Raw genomic sequence first — 12,440 nt, 5'->3', positions numbered from 1 at the left:
GCCGGGTGTAGTTCTCCTTATATCTCCTAGTCTTAGAACCTATACTGCCAATATAGGGATCTGGCGGGGTTCAATTCCCATGTGCGGTAGCATGTTTTGGGTAACTTTGGCCGGTGATTCCACCTCTTTTCGGTGTCGGGGAGACACTGGATTTCATGATGCTCACATGATCTGTCAGTTAAAGTTAAAGTTCCACATGAATGAATAAGGACAACCTCAAATTATGTACGCAATGAAATGAATGATACCAATAGGATAGGATAATCAAGAGGTGAGCTAGACCTAAGTAATTACACTAGGTCATTCTTGATCATTGCACAGCGAATCCGATGAAAGTCTTAAACTACATTCTAGGTATTGTTGGTGTTCACACCTGCCTATGAACGAAATGAAGTGAAGTACATATGAATGAATGAAGCAGACTCTATGTTTGCTAAAGAAGGCTCCGTAGTTGAGGTCTCTTATGTTAAGCCCTCATTTTGTGAAAGTCTTAATGTCAAGACCATGATTCCAAGGTCTCATGGCATCTGAATGAATGTTATAGACGATGTTATGTGCTATATGCATTATGTTATGTGGTAAGTGCTTATGTGTTGTGTACAATATAATAAATATAATGATGCATGTTACTCTCATGCCATGACTTTCCTAATCAAAATTTGGAACGCTCATTAACTTTCCTAATCTCATATTGGTATGTCCACTAACTTGACTTTCCATAATCATGTTGTTAGGAAAGAGTTGTTCTTACTCATGCATGTCCTTGCTGTGTGAATGCATATACCCATACTTAGTACAAGTGTGTACTAATACGATACACTTCTACAATTTTAGGTCAAGGCACAGGTGGACTCTAGAGATTATTGGTTCACGTCGCAACTATACGGATGTGGAGATTTAATCCGAACTTGGTAGACCCTTATGCTTTCGAGGATTTCTACCGTTATTATCTAGGTTAGATGTAGGCTATAGCTAGTGGAGCATGTTCCACCAGTATTTCTTTCCACATTTGTTCAGACTTTGTATCGGTGTCGTTTTGGCAAATATATGTTTCATAAAATTATGAACTTATTCTTTGTTTGATTATATCTTTATTAGATTGTTTATTTGTGAATGCCTGTGAATGTTAAGTAGTATGTATACATGTATGTTAACAAACAAAAAGTTTCAAATTTTTCGCAAAAATTAACCTAGATGAAGTAAGGAAGACGTAGGCAGTCTTGTCTGCAACCTATGAGAGGTCAACGACGCCGGTCTCGTTTGGGGTCTAGATTCCGATCGTGAAACCCCGTCACAAACGTCTCATTTCATATCCTAGAAAATACAAGGAAACTCATATGAAGTATAATCATAAAATTTACTCTACCGCACGATATAGGAGTAGAAAATAAGGGAAACTCTATTGTCCTATAGCCTCTCGCCCATAGATGTGTTGTAACTCACACCGATAGTAAAGACTCTACTAGACGTGACTTGTTGAGACTTCTTTATTCCTAATACTACTTTAACCATCCTATGCTCAAATACAACACTTTGTCACAGCCCAAGACCCCTCCCTATAAGTTAGGGCAAAATCTTGGATTGTGGAACGACGTCGTCGAACTCTCGGATTTCTTAGACAAGCCTCTTTAATATCAATCATTTCATATACATAGTGAAAAGTAGTGTGGAATTATAACTTTTCACAAAAGATAACATAATCTTCAAAATCTTTTTCATATAAAAGTAATAGGAAATACTTAGTCTCAATCTCATAATCTTAAGACACAAGAATACTTTGGACACGACCCATACTTCCAAATATGAGTATAGAAATACTTAGCCAATTACAACATAAAAGACATATTTGCCCTCGAGTCAAGTGAGGATATACTTCAACTTCTCTTGAATGATCTTCTAAGTCCAAATCTTAAATTATCCAAGCTCCTCACATACCAAGAACTATATAGATAGATAAAGCATGGAGTTAGTACAATGACATGTACTAAGTATGGCTTATGCATAAAAATCATGAAAACAGACTTTATTGGCAATATGCATCTTTTCATTTTTAAAAAACATATTTTTATCATAATAGCATCATAAATAAATTTAGAAACACATAAGATACTTCTAGCATGTATTTTTCTCACTTAAAGTCATCCGAAGATTCACTTAAGTCACACAAAGAGAGACCGCCCATACATTCTCTCTAGATGTGTGCCTAAACGACCCTTAAGAATACCTATAATGAGTCACATACATGCTTACAAAGAAATCATAAACATCAAGGTAAGATTCTTCTACCAAAGGTGAACTCTAAGTCTCACTTGAGTGACTTGTGAAGCGAACTCCCATACAATCCCTTACACAGAAAGTTAAGAGATCCTATAGAATCCCTAAGATAGAATCATGCTCGCCTAAATCACCAAAACATAGAAGATATGACATTCTCTTCCCAAAGGCTATCAAAAGACCTACTTATCTTAATCAAGTGATAACATCCATAGTGACCTATTTAAGATCACCTAAATAATCCTTAAGACTACCTAAGTCTTAGATAATCTCAACAAAATCTACCAACTTCCCTAACAAGAGTAATACTCAAGACTTCCAAAGATAAGACATGAAGAGATCATCCCTTATGCCCTATTCACTCATTATCTAAGGAATCCATAAGTCACTTTAGATTAGGTACATACTCCCTAACATAAGTCATTAGTACATTAAGACTCATCTATCACATAAAGGACATTCAAATATTGGTCTTGGACAAGACGTAGGAACTCCACATAACACCTTCAAACTCTATTGTGCAATGTCTAGATAGCGTACCATACCACCACCTAAACTACATAAACTCCTCAAATGCTAATAGGTATTCCATATTATGAGAATAGGAAATAACCGACATAGACCATGACAACTAGACATGGAATCCGGAGTTCTATCCTTCTCCGATGTGGTTGTTCTACTGTCCAATGGTAGAACATAGACACATCTCATATCGCCACATTGTTAAGGAAAATGAAGGGCATAGTTTGTATTCTAATCTCATACTTAACTAGAAATAATTCCCCTTACCGTACACACTCGGTACTAGCCTTCGTTCTTTTAATGTAATTCATACATTAGGTTCACATAAAAGGGTTCCATAACTAGATCATAACCCAATCACATTTACCCTATCAAGGAAGGTTCAGTAGGGCTACCTCATAATCGTGAGAAGAATGTCATGATGACTTTTCTAAGGATTAATATGATGTCGTTCCATCCAACTAACCTTAAGTCCATCATTCCTTTAGGCGGAATGGTCTGGAAGACCCTCATACTTGAATCGATTTGTTTATTGATCCTTTCTACTTACTGTTTTATCGTCTGGACGCCTAAACTAAATAAAACACAATATTTGAAAGCCCTTTCTCATCATTTGTGAGTGCATGTATTACACTCAATCTACAAAAAAATGTGAGATTGAGAATGAGAGTCTTGAAAAGAAAATCTTGAATTTTAAATTAGATCTATATAAATCTTTCTTTGTTTCCTTTTATTTATCTTACTTTGTAAGGCTTTTGTAGTTGAAATTTTACTCTTTATTTGTTGTATTTGGTGAAACTAAAATGAATTTTTTAAAAAAAATTAAATCTGAGAGTACTTATGGGGTGAGGGTGACTGAAAAGAGGAGTCGACGCAAAGATGGAGTGGTGGATGGTTGAAGCCCGAAAGAGGGGTTGGTGGGGATATGGATTTGGGGATGGCTAAAAAAGGGTGTTAGGGTAGATATGGGGAGAGGGATGGATGAAAAGGGGGATTGAAGTAGCAGGTTGACTGATAAGGAAGGTTGGGGTGGTGATAAGGGTGGGGGTGGGGGATGAATGAAGAAGATGAGGTGGGGGGAAAAAGAAGCTTTTTTTAAAAAAAAATATTATTTTATATTTTTAAAAATTAAAAATGTTCTTCACTTTCTTTTGGGTGTTTGTTTTACACTCTCGCCAACTCATTCATTTTAATGCCACATAAGCATAGTCAATGGTCAGAAGGGTTTGAAATATTATGTTTTTATGAGTAGAAGGGTCCAGTTGACAAATGGTTAAGTAGAAGAGTTCATAATACAAATGCATACAAGTATAGGAGTTCATCAGATCATTTCCCCATTCCTTTACTTTGAAGGATACCATTACGACTTACACTTTAATAAATCTTAACCTTACCCTTGAGTCAAGATTTTCACATAATAGACCCTCATATCATTATTTAACATCACATGTCATTCATAAATTCAAGACTAAGAGTTCTAACACTCTAAATCAATACATCACATATTCATAATCTTATATACTTCAAGCAAAAGATACAAGTCAACTAAGATAAGATATCACATACTTCACTTATAGCACATAATACAAGTCATTCTAGAAACACCCCTAAAACAACCTAACATCTTATAGTCATTATATATGTAATCATAACATATTTAATATAATCCACATAGGCTCACTTAGAAAAGTATAAATAACCAACACTTAACCTAACACTAAACTCATAATGTCAAGTCAAAGTCTAACATGATCACTTAAGGCAACATAACAAGAAGAATATATATATGACTATATAACTTCACATATAGATAGATAATGTCATGCTTCACATTATTAAACTACACAAATAGACACATCACTTAAGGTAGTTGGCAATAAGGCCATGCTCATAATGTTGCATAAAGTAACGCTGACAAGGCCACATCAATTGCAAGTAAAACACATAACACCGCAACCATAAGTGTACCATACCAATAAAAATAGAATTGAGGTATTATTAATATCAAATTAAAGAAATACGGGCAACATACCTTCATTCTCTTATTCACACTTCAATTCAATGCTTAATCGTCAAATTCAACATCACAAGGCCCTTACCCATGGCCAGGAACATTAATTCAAACAATAATCATAAAATCAAATGAAATTTCTATAAATTCAATCTAGTTTTAACAATCTAGGATAAGTTAGATAAAAATTGAATATAATTGTTATATCATTAGAAAGCCCATAAGAAACTACATAATAATTCATCAATATTAGCTTAAAATCAAGTAACCCACATTATAGTCAAAAACTAGGGTTCATCCAAATTCATGGGTTCATAGGTAATTTATATTAAAATAATCAATACAATATCCATTAGATCATAATTAAATTTTAAAAATCATTTATACAAAAACTCATGGTAGAACCATAAAATTGGACAATTCACTTTAGAAAACATTGAAAAACAAGTTGAGAATTAGTCTCCTTGATTAATAAAGTTTCAAGGATAAAAAGTCATACTTTGAGGATGATAATTCTTCACTTTGATGAAGAATTTCTACACAAAAACCTATCACCAATCGGCCTCTTCAATTGGGTCTTCAATGGAGGTTTTTGGGATATTTTCTAAAAGTCTTGGATTTATGATTTTGAAGAATGAAGTCTTCCATGTGATTACCCTTAATATACTAAATTAAAATATCAAAATAAACCTTAAATAAATTTACATGGCTCAATTTAGAAGTGGGGTGAATTTATAATTCACCCCCTGACTTGGCAACAGACCTGCGCAGAAAGGAAGTTGCGTGCGACGGCTGCCCTTGACGGGGCATCAACGCCACGACGGGGTGTCACACCCTCCGTCCTTGGCTGAAGTGTCCGGACAAGCTTCATATCCCTCAAATGGTTAAATCACCATCGACGACACCATTTGACGGGGCGTCACAGCCATGACTGGCCGTTGACTACTCCATCGTTTGGGGTCTGCCTCCATGCCAACAGTTTTAAATCTTATCTCAAGGACCCTTAGATGGTCCTTGGGGATTATTTCTTCGAAGTTTCCAACCCAAATGTGACCTTATATAAGTTTAACATCTCTCAAATCAATTTCACCCAAAACTATTATGTAAAACTCGATGAAACTCGTCTAGACATACAAGGTCGACTCAAGGCATATCTTTCGAACACTTTGGACGTTCTTGATCGTTTGACCTCCAAACTTCACGAAACATTTACCAATGAATATATATGCTATATTAAATGTATTAAAAACCTTAAAACACCATGAAACACACATAAAGCACATTTTAGACATTTAGGTGACTTAGTCGACAAACGTCTTAGTCGTCTCTTGACATTTGACTTCCAACACACCTAATATATTAGCTAATGCCTATATACAATTTATTAGACATATTTAGGATCTTATAATATCAATATCAACCTTTTAGGCTCTATTTAACCTATGTAATTTGTGTGGTCTTACAAGTTCTTTATGTATGAATGATATATATGATGTTGGTTTCACTTAATATGCATGATTTGGTACTAAATTGTTATGTATGATGTTTAATACACTTTTTATGATGTTATATGAAGTAAAAATGATTCTTATAGTCTCTTTGCTAGTTTACTTTTTTTGGTGTGTCAAGACCCTCAAAATGAACTAAGGTATCTATAGCGTCACATGTGCTTTAAAATGTTAATAATATTTTAGTAAAGTGTTTTACATATTGTTTTGTTGTATAGAAGTTCTTTGGATGTTAAACGTCCAAGAACGACGAAGACGTTCGAAAGTTACTCTCTAGGTGTTCTAGTGTTTTCTAGTGTGCCTTTCCATGTTTTATGCATTGTTTAGTGCATAAAAGTATTTTATTGTACCCTAACATATCTATGATTGTATTTAGGGTTGAAACGTACGAGCATGACTCCTCAAGGACCACCCTAGGAGTCCTTGAGGAGGACCGAACCTTGGTCTAACAAGCTGCCCAAGGCAGAAGACATTTGTTCATTAATTAAACAATTCCTCGTCGCGAACATTGTTCACCAAGGGCAAAGTTTTTTCCGCATCGTGAATTAGTCGCAGTCTCTATTTAAAAATCTTGCGGGAATAGCTCCACGTCGCTGACTTGCTCCCCGTTGATAATTCCAAAAATGAACGTTAAGTTTGACTTGTTTAGAAAGGCCTAATTAATGTAAGGGTAATTTGGGTACATTATGAATCGGTTATAATTGGTTTTTAATTTATATTTAACCCCTTTAAAAATTTAAAATCCCAATACCCAATAAGAAATAAAAAATCCAAAACTCGTTTCTCTGAGGGACACCTTAGGATCAAGCTAGAAGATGAATTTTCAAGTGCTTTCTTGTGCAAATTGCATGGAATTTTTTTCTAGCATGTTATGGTAATCCTTGATCTTTATTAACCTTTCATCTAAGTAGTTCTATCGAAGATTTTATAATATGATTCTATCATAAAACTTCACAATTTTCAATCTAGCCATGGGTTCATTATCAAATGGATTTCAAAAGAAATCTCATGATGTATTTATGATTACCTACTATTTGACTGACGAATTTCAATCAAATTTCATGAAGAACCCATGAGCCTCCTAATTTCTCAATTTATCACATAACTGGTTATTGTGATCTTGATTAGATGATGATTGATTTTTGATTCAATTATGTTAATTTTCTTATAGCTAATATTACTTATTGGTTTTTTGTAATTTATCAATGATGATCAAGGCTTGGAGAATGGGTGAGTTACCTATTTCCTCCCCTTAGTGTAGAATTGGCCTTGAACTGCATTGTTTGGTATGGTTCACTTATAGTGGCGGTGTTTACATTCTTTTCATTCTCTATATGTGATGATCATGGCATTTAAGGCAAGATGATATATTGCGAAGTATGGTTATTATGATCACACATATGAAATTGTATTCCTAGTTTTCCATTCTAGTTTATGATCTAGGATGTATTGATAATATTATGAATATGTGATTGATTATGTTAAGGGTAAGAGTTGTCTATATGGTTAACTTTGATAAAGTTCTATTCATGAATGGCCCACTACCTTTATACCCCTATATGAATGTGTGATCTTAAGCATGATAAGGAGTCGTAGACTCAAATGATGAAAATTTCATTTCTCCTATGGTATAATGTTGGTGTGTTTGGTCTATTGTCCCTATTACTCTATATGTGAGTTGTATATGGCTTGGGGGACATGAATATGTTTTTTAATCCTTAAATAGTAGTTGTTGCAATAATGTCATTATGCTGACCAAGGTACACACATATCTCATGCAGGACTAACTATAAGTTTTCTATGATGTTGAAAGTATGAAAAGGTATCTTAACTAGTATGACTTAATAAGTGTACTAGTATGTGTAAGAGTATGGGCCTTTGTCTACACATTGCTCATGTGTACCTTGATAGAATAGTTCTTAGGGTGATTCACCTATGTACATGAGTCTGACTGCATGATTAAGATATGAACATGATAAATATGGAGACGATGATAACATATGATAATGATGGATTAGAAGTTATTTCTTATGTATCCTAATGCTATGATATGATTAGATGAAGTCTGACTCTGTATAGTGTCTAAATGAGTTTATGTGAAAGGTTTCCTCAAATATGTACACATAAACACACATGAATATATAAATGAAGCATGTTATGCTAATCAAGTAAAGTAGGGTCTTTTGAAAGGTGTTACTCAAATGTAGTCTAAACTAGACAATACTTTGAATATTCTATGCCGATGTGAAATTATATTCTCACATGAATAAGGTATTGATGAAATGACATTCTAATCATTAACCTAAGATATGCATATGAAGCGTTAATCCCTTAAAGCCTATTTTTATGAAGTAATGTTAATAAACACTCAAAGGCTTTTCAAAAATGGATGTTAGTTTAGCACCAAGTTAACTTGAAAATGAGAAGTGTCCCTTCCAAAAATGGAATATAGGATCACCAATGCTCTAATGATGTCGAACTCCAATGCTGTCTAGAATAAGGAGGTCTCTAGTAACAACCTCCTAGTTCCTTAACTACGTGCCCCTGTAGGACTATCTAGTTGATCCACATAGATAACTATTATGTACAGTTCTACCTTGGCAAGTAGAGCACCTCCTTTCTGTGTGGAGTTGTATAACATAAGATTCCATGTTTAGCTCACATGGTGTTGAGTAGGTTAAGGAAAATTATCCCTAAAGTAAAATAATGGACCCTAACTAGGATTACTTATGGAATGATTCTTAGAGTAGGTGACGGTATGATACTTTACCTATACATTGCACAAGTAGCTCTTGGAAGGAGCTTTAGGAAAGAGTTTCATATGTATATGAAAATGTATATGTCTCTTATGCATGATATTGTGGTACTGATGTAGTTGTATGATAATATGCATTATTTTGGTCTTATTGTGACTATATGATAAAACTCATACATTATATTCCTGAAGTTAGTCTTATTGGCTATATGGTAAAGGTATTAATGAATGTGTATCGAGTTACCGATACTTGTTATGTTGATGTATTAAGTAAATGACAATACTGGTAGACTCTTTGTGGGTTTACTTAGTATGTGTGAGGTTATGGGACTTCACATGTACTATGTACTGGTAGACTTAGAATGGGATTAGAGTAAGGTCTTAGAGTGTATTAATGAAATGAAGTTTAAGTATGTTATTGATTACTATTGCCTCATAATGATGATATTGTTAGTATTCATTTGTATATTGACTTGGAAAGAGTTTTACATGTCGATAATGAAGTGTGTTGGTTCATATGTGAATTATGTATTTCATGATATCTTATGCCTATATTAAGGTATATGTTCTATTTAATGAAGGTTGTATGAATGTTCACTTTGTTGACCATAAGGTGATGCTTGAGTGTGGATGGTGGAGTGGGATACTATTCATGCATTGCACTAAGAATTACTAAAGGGTTACTTTGGGTTAAAGGAAACAAGGTAAATTAAAGATAATACTATGAAAATGATATATCTATATTATGACTATTGTACATGTCTATATGAAGTATGTGAACTATATGATACTTTTTATTGTTATGTTCATGAAATTTTCCTAAAAGACATGATGCATTGTTTTTATCTAAAATTCCTCTATATATGCATGTTTTTGCATGGTTTTCATACTTTTTGCATCTCTAATACCATTATTCTTCATCTTTTTGCACAAATTTTAGGTTGTCATGGCTAGAGGATATCTCCTAAGTGAAGATATTTGATAGATCTCCAATGTTCAACGAAAAGTATCCTTCTGATTCAAGGATTTTCTATGTCAAGTTCTTACACAAAGTATATGCAATAGCTTATACATTATCTTATGTTTTTAAGGTTTTTATGTACAACCATGGTTTGATGTTATTTTCAATACATTTTGTTTAAGAGTTGTTTGTGCGTAGATTCTTTTTGTAATAATTTTAACATATCTTTATGTTTGTTTTTCAAGAAAGATGTCCATAATAAAAGGGTAGAAGGCAGCTGGAACAAAGCACAGAAAGATGACCTTCGAAGACCATCGACGACCTTTTGTTTCAATCAACGTTACATAGGTGGTGACCGTTGATTGCAGTTCAGACTGATGGAGAAACTCCAAGAAATCAAAAAAAAACAGTGGAACTAAGAAAGGGATCAGCAGACAGTCCCTGGTAAACCGTTATTCTGATTAGAGATAGTTCTAGTACCTGAAGTTTGAAAAATTCTAAGGAAGGAGCGACGGAGGGCATCGGCGGACTGTACGTACATTGATGGACCTTACTGTTGGTCCATCAGTAGGGGTCATCGATCAATGCCACATTTTTGGACAAACTTTCCTTATTTAAATTCCATATAGTGTAGGACAATGTTTTCGATACATAGGGGATAGAAACCTCGTTTTTAGTGTTAGACATTATTACTATTGTTCAAGTTTTGTTTGGAGATTGGGTTTTGCAGCCTTTGACAATAATTCCATTTCCAAATTTTATTTCAAGTATTATCTTGCAAATTCAAATTGATTTTCTTTGATTCTTCGAATTATTAAAGTAAGTTTAGGATTTATTCCTTAAAACTATGAATTGTGTTGTTGCTTTCATGGGTAACCAAATCCACAACTAGGGTTGTGTGATGCATAGGCCAATAACAAAGTACACCTAGGTAATAAGCAATTCTCTAATAAGTTCTTGAATGTATTGATAACTTTTTTGCTTAGAGGTCTTATTAACGGTGGAAAACGTTAGAACTCGCCTTGTTGCTTCTTTCCGGACCAAGGAGGTAATTAATAAGAAAAAATTTATCAGCATCGATTTAGTGGGTTACTATCTAATAGGCTAGTGTCAATTGGTGTGAAGTAATAACTAAGTCGTACATCTATTATGATGCTTCATATGAAGTAAAGGTAATGTTTAATATCTTCTATACACGTAGCCGAACAAACCTACGGGATAAAATTCTCTTAAGGTCGGACCATGGAGCATAGATACCTAACTTATCACTTTGCATGAAAAACACTAGGGAAGAATTGTTATTGCTAGTAGTACAACGTTATGAACCTACTTGGAACACATACACCCTACTTTATGTCACAACTTGATAAAAACACAATCTTTACTTTTGTTCACTTGTTTAGTTAGAATTATTTTAAAAAAAAAATTCTCAAATCCCCCCCCCCCCCCCTTTTAATTACTTGTTTTTGATAAAACACGACTAAATAGATATAATCCTATATTAAGGTTAAGTTTAAACTATTTTCCTAGTGAGATCGACCTCAACCTACTAGTTGGGTTTTTTACTTAATACGACCACTTATACTTCTTTATGAAGGTGTAATTTGAGCGTATCATATTTTGGCGGCACTGCCTGCGAATCTGGCTTTTAGATTAACTTTAATGACATTATTGAAATTTAGTCAACAATTTCATGATTTTACTTTTTCTCCCTGTTTTTGTTTCTTTCAGGTCTGTCTAGCTCTAGTGGATGCCAAGTACACGAAGCCAGGAGAACCACTCATTCCATTTGATCCTGAACTAAATCGTAATTTGAGAAGGATAGAGAATCAACAAAACCCAGCCAGCAAAGGTGATGGGGCCAATCAATCAGCGTACATTATCGATTAGGGCACACTACCAAACTCTTGCTGATAATCCTATTGATGATGCATTGAGGTTGAAACCTCCAGTGCCAAGACCTCAAGATTTATTTAGGGGCAATGTGAACATCATAGATTCGGATGGGCCTCTTATCCTAATTTCTTTACCCCCATAGGCAAACATTTCTTTAGACAATTAGTTTGATGAAGAGTCTCACCGCGAGGGGTTTGTTTGCAGAACTGCCATAAGAGGCACCACATGCTCGCATAGCCAAATTGAGGTTTGTATGCAAGATTTTTGTGGGTAGGTTAGATTTGGATATGAATGTCATCGGTCTACGAGTGTTTCCTCTATAACTGACACAAGACGCTACAATATGGTTTACTTAGCTACCCTAATACTACATCTACACTTGGGAACAATTGAGAGCTGTGCTCTTAGCAATGTACTATCTAGTGTCCAAGAAGCTCAAACGCAACGATAAGGTGAACAAATTTGTGGCACTACAAGGAGAGTCGGTGAGTAGCTCATGGAAAATATTTACTA

The sequence above is a fragment of the Solanum pennellii genome, chromosome 5 (assembly GCF_001406875.1).
Source record: "Solanum pennellii chromosome 5, SPENNV200".
NCBI lineage: Eukaryota > Viridiplantae > Streptophyta > Magnoliopsida > Solanales > Solanaceae > Solanum > Solanum pennellii.
The sequence above is the reverse complement of the archived record's forward strand: the minus strand, read 5'-3'. Positions refer to the sequence as shown.